The following is an 8,640-nucleotide window of genomic DNA, read 5'->3' as shown; positions in this document are numbered from 1 at the left end:
GAGGACTTTAGATACAGCTGAGGAGACAGACGAAGTTCTTGATATTCCGGAGAAGTTAGATTTTGAGGATTCGGATTCAGGAACTAAGCAGAAAGAACCAGTAAACATGGGAGATCGTATTGTTCAAGCTGATCCAGCTCTTATGGATTTTTTTTGGCCTAAAATTCATGACATTCAGTCAAGCATCCTTCATCCGGCTATTCAAGCTAACACCTTTGAAATCAAGCCGGGCACTAATCAGATGGTGCAGAATTCTGTTTCTTTTGGAGGAGCGGCAACTGAAGACCCCAACATGCATATAAGGAATTTTGTCGAGATCTGCAGCACTTTTAAGTATAATGGCGTGACTGATGAGGCTATCAAGTTGAGGCTTTTCCCATTCTCACTGAGGGACAAGGCTAAAGACTGGTTACATTCTGAACCAGCTGGATCCATCACTACGTGGCAAGATCTTGCGCAAAAGTTTCTGGTGAAGTTTTATCCGATGGCAAAGACTGCTGCTATGAGGAGTGCTCTTACTCAGTTTGTGCAGCAACCTACAGAATCTATGTGCGAGGCTTGGGAACGCTACAAGGAAATGTTGAAAAAATGCCCACATCATGGAATGCCGGATTGGATGGTGATCACTGGTTTCTGTAATGGTTTGGGTCCCAATCTCGGCCCATGCTCGATGCAGCAGCTGCAGGCGCCTTATGGGCTAAAAGCTATACTGAGGCGTATAATCTTATAGAGACAATGGCTGCAAATGAGCATCAAAACCCAACTCAGAGGATGACGCCAGGCAAGGTAGCAGGTATTCTGGAAGTTGATGCAGCCACCGCTATTGCAGCCCAGCTCCAAGCGCTATCAATGAAGGTTGATTCTCTGGCTACATATGGAGTTAATCAAATAGCTATGGTTTGTGAGCTTTGTGCAGGTTCTCATGCTACGGATCAGTGTTTTCTTGTCAACGAATCTGTTCAGTATGTGAATAATTATCAGCAACAACAGCAGCCTGTGCCAGCGACCTATCATCCTAACAACAGAAATCATCCAAATTTCAGCTGGGGGAATAATCAGAATGCTATTCAGCCACCATATCAGCAAGGAGTGAGTAAATAGTTTAACCCACCTGGATTCCAGCAACCACAGCAGTATGCTACAAGGCAATCATATCCTCAACAGGGAAGTACAGCTGCACCTACTAGTGCTGATTTTGAGGAACTTAAGCTATTGTGCAAGAGTCAGGCGGTTTCTATCAAGACCTTGGAAAATCAAATCGGTCAATTAGCCAATGCAGTGCTCAATCGTCAACCTGACACTCTTCCCAGTGACACGGAAGTACCAGGCAGGAAGGAAGCTAAAGAGCAAGTCAAGGCTATTACCTTAAGGTCTGGAAAAGTGGCTGATGCTGAAAAGGCAAAAGAAGGAGAAGCTGAAATTAGAGATGAAGAATCTAAGCAAAAGGAGAAAGTGGCGGAACCAAGGAAGACTACTGTTGAACACACTCTGCCTGAGGCTAATACAGGGGAGAAACAGCTCTATCCTCCACCACCTTTTCCTAAGAGATTGCAGCAACAAAAGCTGGATAGACAGTTCAGAAAGTTTCTGGAGGTGTTCAAGAAACTTCACATCAATATACCTTTCGCTGAGGCTCTGGAACAAATGCCTAGTTATGCGAAGTTTATGAAGACTATTCTTTCAAGGAAGGTGAAACTGGATGACCTTGAAATCGTTGCTCTCACGGAAGAATGCAGCGCTGTTCTGCAGCAAAAGTTACCACCAAAACTGAAAGATCCAGGAAGCTTCACCATTCCTTGCACCATTGGCAATCTGACTTTTGACAAGTGCCTTTGTGATTTGGGAGCAAGCATTAATCTGATGCCGTTGTCGATCTTTAAAAAGCTGGATCTGCCTGATCCAAAACCCACATACATGGCACTACAATTGGCTGATCGTTCCATTACTTACCCAAGGGGCATAGTTAAGGATGTGCTCGTCAAGGTGGATAAGCTCTTCTTTCCTGCAGATTTTGTTATTCTGGATTTTGAGGAAGATAAGAAGATTCCCATAATCTTGGGAAGGCTTTTCTTGGCAACTGGTCGTACCTTGATAGATGTGCAAAAAGGTGAACTTACTATGCGGGTCCAAGATCAGGATGTGACCTTCAACATATTCAAGGTAATGAAATTCCCTACAGAAGATGAGGAGTGCTTAAAATTGGATGTGATTGATTCTGCGGTTACTTCGGAACTCGATCGCATGCTATTGTCTGATACATTGGAAAAGGCCTTAGTGGGGGATTTTGACAGCGATGATAAAGATGGCAACGAGCAATTATAATATCTGAACGCTTCTCCCTGGAAGCGAAAGCTGGACATACCATTTGAATCTCTTGGTACTTCTGACCTTAAGAATGCTGAAGGGAAGCTCAAACCATCAATAGAGGAAGCACCTACCTTGGAGCTCAAGCCATTACCTGAACACTTGAGGTATGCCTTTTTAGGTGATTCATCTAAGTTACCTATTATTATTTCATCTAACCTTTCAGGTAGTGAGGAAGACAAGCTCTTAAGGATTTTGAGAGAATTCAAATCGGCTATAGGATGGACCATAGCAGACATCAAGGGGATAAGTCCTTCATATTGTATGCATAAAATTCTGCTAGAGGAAGGTAGTAAGCCAACTGTGGAACAGCAGCGAAGACTGAATCCCATCATGAAGGAGGTGGTGAAGAAAGAAATTCTGAAATGGCTGGATGCAGGCATCATTTATCCTATTTCTGACAGCTCGTGGGTGAGCCCCATACAATGTGTACCTAAGAAAGGAGGTATCACTGTGGTCGCAAATGAAAAGAATGAGCTCATCCCTACTCGAACAGTTACAGGATGGAGAGTATGCATGGATTATAGAAAATTAAACAAAGCCATAAGGAAGGATCACTTCCCTCTTCCATTTATTGATCAGATGCTTGACAAATTGGTGGGTCATGAGTATTTTTGTCTTCTGGATGGTTATTCCGGGTATAATCAGATTTGTATTGCACCAGAGGATCAGGAAAAGACTACCTTTAATTGTCCATTTGGCACGTTTGCTTTTCGCAGAGTTTCGTTTGGGTTATGTGGCGCCCCGACCACTTTTCAGAGATGTATGATGGCTATATTCTCTGACATGATTGGAAATAACGTCGAAGTGTTCATGGACGACTTCTCCGTCTTTGGACATTCATATGATGAATGTTTGAATAATCTGCGCGCCGTACTCAAAAGATGCGTGGAAACTAATTTGGTGCTCAATTAGGAGAAATGTCATTTTATGGTGCGTAAAGGCATTATCCTTGGGCATAAGGTCTCTAGCAAGGGTCTGGAGGTGGACAAGGCCAAGGTGGGAGTCATTGAAAATCTTCCCCCACCGAATTCTGTGAAAGGAATCCGTAGTTTTCTTAGTCATGCGGGTTTTTATCGGCGATTCATCAAGGACTTTTCAAAGATATCTAAGCCGTTGTGCAATTTGCTTGAGAAAGATGTGCTTTTCAAATTTGATGATGAATGTTTGGAAGCATTCGAGACTCTCAAGAAGAGTTTGATCACTGCACCAGTTATTACAGCACCAGATTGGACAGAACCATTTGAGATGATGTGTGATGCGAGTGATTATACGGTAGGTACAGTTCTGGGACAGCGCAAGAAAAACCTCTTCCATGTGGTCTACTATGCAAGTAAGACTTTAAATGGTGCCCAATTGAACTACACCACTACTGAGAAGGAGCTTTTGGCTATAGTCTTTGGTTTTGAGAAGTTTCGATCTTATCTACTTGGTACGAAAGTAACAATATTCACTGATCATGCGGCTATTCGCTATCTGGTTTCCAAGAAGGATTCGAAGCCGAGACTCATTCGTTGGGTGCTTTTACTTCAGGAATTTGAGTTAGAGATCAAAGATAGAAAAGGTACTGAGAATCAAGTAGCTGACCATCTCTCTAGGTTGGAGAATCCCGATTCTACTTCACAAGATAGGATGTTAATCAATGAATCTTTTCCGGATGAGCAGTTGTTTGTAATTCAGGAGGAAGAACCATGGTTTACAGATATTGTAAACTATCTCGTCAGCAATATAATGCCTCCTAATTTGACATCCGCTCAAAAGAAGAAGTTTCTGTATGAGGTGAAGTGGTATATGTGGGATGCACCATATTTGTTTAGACATGGAGCTGACCAGATCATCAAGAGATGTATTCCGTTCTGTGAGACGGAGGGGATATTACGAGACTGCCATTCCACGGTTTATGGTGGACACTATGGTGGTGAGAAGACGGCAGCTCGTATTCTGCAAGCAGGTTTTTTTTGGCCTACTTTGTTCAAGGATGCTCATCAGTTTGTTTTAAGGTATGATCGTTGCCAAAGAGTGGGAAATTTGTCAAGGAAGGATGAGATGCCATTAAATGTGATACTTGAAGTCGAGGTCTTTGATGTGTGGGGAATCGATTTCATGGGGCCTTTTATCTCGTCTTGCAATAATCAATACATCTTGCTGGCAGTCGATTATGTCTCAAAATGGGTCGAAGTTAAAGCTTTACCGATAAATGATGCAAAGGCAGTGCTAAATTTTCTTCATAAGCAAATTTTCACAAGGTTTGGAACACCTCGAGTAATCATAAGTGATGAAGGATCGCATTTTTGCAACCGTAAGTTCACTTCTATGATGCAGCGTTATAATGTGAATCATCGAGTAGCTACTGCCTATCATCGGCAAATAAATGGTCAAGCGGAAGTGTCTAACAGAGAGATAAAGCGCATTCTAGAGAAGGTTGTTTATCCGTCAAGGAAGGATTGGTCTTTAAAGCTCGATGAAGCTGTTTGGGCTTACAGAACAGCATACAAAACTCCACTTGGGATGTCACCGTTTCAGTTGGTGTACGGTAATGGATGTCATCTACCTGCGGAGCTTGAGCATAAGGCCTACTGGGCATTGAAGAAGTTGAACCTGGATTTAGATGCAGCTGGTAAGAAAAGAATGCTTCAGCTTAATGAACTTGATGAATTTCGACTTCAAGCGTACGAGAATAACAAAATGTATAAGGAAAAGGTGAAGAGGTGGCACGATAGGAAGCTACATCCTAAGTTATTTGTGCCAGGGCAACAAGTTCTCCTATTCAACTCTCGGCTCCGACTTTTTCCTGGGAAGTTGAAATCAAGGTGGTCTGGACCTTTTATTGTCAAAACTGTGTTTCCACATGGAGCGGTGGAAATTTTTGACAATGATCCGGACCAAGCATTCAAGGTTAACGGTCAGCGGTTGAAGCACTACTATGGGGACATGGCAAACCGAGAAGTGGTTAGTGCCATTTTGTTGACTACTTGAGAAGGGTACGAAACGTCAAGCTAATGACGAAAAAGAAGCGCTGCGTGGGAGGCAAAACATGAATTGTTGTTACAGGAACCCTTAGAAGTTAATAACCTATCCAAAAATACAAAAAAATCAGAAAACAGGGGCTGAAAAAAAATTCCAGTGACCCCCTGAGCGCCCGCTCAGCTTTGCTGAGCGACCGCTCAGGGGTCGAGTACCAGAATTTTTTTACAGTTCAGAAAAAAAAACAAAAAACAAAAAAAAAACATAAAAACAGTTTTAGCCCATAAACCCACGATTTGTTCCCACTACCCCATCATTTTAACCCTTAATTCCCAAACCCTAATCTAATCCACACCCTATATATACATACACCTATCCTACATATCTCCCACAAAACTTCCTACACTTAAACTCTCTCACAAACATCAAAAATCAGTTCTTACACACTTTTATTCACGAATCAATGGCACCCAAGAGAGCACGCACTATTGACAGCAGCAGCACAGTTCCTACTGCTGATTCATCGAGGGGTACTGCTGCAAGGCCTCGGTTAACTGACAGAGCCGCGGAGGAGGAGTACACTAGGCTGTTGGGGAAGCCGATTCTGAAGGAGAGGGGGTTTTTACCATCGGGGAGGGATGGTGAGTTGCTGCCCATGATTGCAGAGAAGGGGTGGATAGCTTTTTGTGAGTCACCCGAAGCGGTACCGATGAGCGTTGTTCGCGAGTTCTACGCGAACGTGAAGGCCGAAAAGAATGGGTTTTCTGTGGTCCGAGGGCTGACGGTTGATTATCATCCTGCGGCGATTCGTTGTGTGATTGGACAGCGAGAGAGGAAGCCCGAGGAGGAGAACTGGAATGAAAAGAATGCTGAGGATTTTGACTTGGATTTGATTTGTGCGACTCTCTGTCGACCGGGAACAGTTTGGACCTTCAGGACCGGCACTAATGAGTATCGTCACTTTCCGGCGATCGCCATGAACAGGTATGCCCGTGCATGGAATGCATTTATTTGTGCTAATATTTTGCCTTCTTCGCATGCACACGAGGTCACAGTTGAGAGAGCACAGTTGTTGTGGGGAATTCTGAATGAGGAGTACTATGTGGACCTTGGTGAGTTTATCTACCAAGGAATTCTGAAGTTTTTGAGGGGAGCGAAGCATATGAACATCCCTTATGCATCCACGGTTACGAAGCTATGCCAAGCAGTGGGAGTGAACTGGCCGGCTCATGAGCAGTTGCAGTTGCCGGCAGCTCCGATTGATTTTGGCACTCTGAATGGGATGCAGGAGTGGACCGGTGGTGAGCCTGAGGAGCATGGGCTGGGTTATCGTCTTCCAGGAGGGCGTCCAGCACGAGGTGCTACTATGGCTAGGCCAGGGCGTGATGAGGCTGGTTCTTTGAGAGCTCAGGAGGGTGCTGGGATGGTTGATGCCCAGTATAAGAGGCTTTCACGGCGGATGGATGCCATGTATGAGACGCAGAGCAGGTTTGCTCAGGAGCTCACCCTTGCGTTAGGGACTGCTTTTCGGGGCCTTGGAGCTGATATCCAGTGGCCAGTTTTTGGTGAGGACTCTGCATACCCGCCGCCTGATACTCCACCCACTGAGGGTGATGATGATGATGACTCCGAGTAGGTATACCCTGTGTTCCTTTCTACTACTTTCACTGAGGACAGTGAAGATTTTCAGTTTGGGGGTGGTAGTTAAGGAATATTGTGTGTGTGTCATATAGTTGCATATTCATGATACTTTAGTTCATATAGTTGCATAATTTATGCCATATAGTTTTTTTGTTATGAATGTCATGTAGCTCATGCATTTACCATGATCCCTTTTGCAATGATTTATCGACTGAATTGTGATATTGATGCGAGTGTAGTGATAGCATTAAAGTGATATTAAGTCGTGTAGGTTGATATGCATGCTAGAAACAATTGTAAGTCCACTAAGTCTTAGAGAATGCGTAAGGGCTAGATTGTTGTTATGATTTGGTTATTTTCAAGGTCACTCTACTTATTATGCTTAGAATTCGATTATAGGTTCTTAGTGATAAAGGCATGAAAAAGAAAAAATTTTGGAAAAAAAAATATGGAAGTTGTTGCTAGTTGTGGCTAGGCGTCAAATGGCTAGTAGCCGGCTCGCATATGGTGCAAGTAGTCTAAGATTGAGCAAGATGGAGCGAAACGCACTTGCTCAGAAGTAAAAAAAAATTTAGTTTATGCATAATTGATCAAGAGTGTGCTCTTTGGTATTCGAGTTATTAAGTTCTTAGGGGACTTTGTGCCTAGTGACCTAAGGCTTTTAGAGTCTGGGATCCGCTAACCTAACGCTCGTTACATGGATACCATTGTATAAGTCTTTTGTGGACCTCACTCATTGCACGGTCAAATAAGCATTTGAGTTGTGAATAAAAAGCACGATTCCGTAATAAGCTCCAGAGTTCTTGTATATCACTTTGTGCCTAGAATTTTTTATTCTTTGTATTATCATTGGATTGCCTTGAGGATAGTCTAGTCATAATAATTGGTCTAGTTCCGAAGCATATCTTTTAAGCATTTACACACACCACGTTTCTGGCTGTATGTCCGTTTGCATGAGTTTATTGATCTTAGTTGTCTAACTGCATTCGTTGAGATGTTGCAATTTGGTTGGTTAATCGTAGTAAGGGGGATCGCTGCATTTTCATATAGATTGCATTCGTGCATGTTTTTATTTGTTTTTGAGTCTGTGACGCTTGAGGACAAGCATCGATTTAAATTTGGGGGTGTGATAAGTGGCATTTTATACCACTTAGAACGTCTTAAAATGGCTTAAATTGGTGTCTTGAAATCAAGTATTTTGTGTATTTGATGCGTTTTTCTAGTGTTTATGCATTTCAGGGTATTAGTTGCATTTCGGGGGAGGAATCATCAAGAATAAGCCTTGGCATGTGTTCACCATTGCGAGAGGAAAGAAACGGGCAGATTACGGCAAAGAAACGGAGCAAAATCAGATTTTTTCCAGTAGAGGTCTGAGCGGCCGCTCAGCATAGCTGAGCGGGCGCTCAGCTGAGCGGCCGCGCAGGGTCGGGAAAAAAGATATAATGTTTCTGGACTTCTACTTCTGTTTGGTTTCCACTTCTATGTAATCTGAGTTTTATGGGACTATTATATAAGTAGATTTGAGACGTTTTCACAAGTGTGGATTGAAGAAGATTGTGTTTTTACGCAAGGAGCGAAGGAGATAAGGAAGAAGACCGATTCAGCACACCGCAACGAAGAGGAAGCATATCTTCTTGTGATTCTTGTTTTATTGTAACGTTGGATGCTAGT

The 8,640-nt window shown here is 43.1% G+C and overlaps 1 non-coding gene across 1 annotated transcript; it reads right to left on the bottom strand.

Moving 5' to 3' along the window:
• Positions 1–499: 499 nt before the first annotated feature.
• LOC141669198 (small nucleolar RNA R71) lies at positions 500–606 on the bottom strand. Its single transcript, XR_012553489.1, has one exon. It is a non-coding gene; the product is annotated as a small nucleolar RNA R71 (small nucleolar RNA).
• Positions 607–8,640: the final 8,034 nt, after the last annotated feature.

Source organism: Apium graveolens, chromosome 6, assembly GCF_009905375.1.
Source record: "Apium graveolens cultivar Ventura chromosome 6, ASM990537v1, whole genome shotgun sequence".
Lineage (NCBI taxonomy): Eukaryota > Viridiplantae > Streptophyta > Magnoliopsida > Apiales > Apiaceae > Apium > Apium graveolens.
This window is presented reverse-complemented; position numbering and strand designations above follow the sequence as displayed.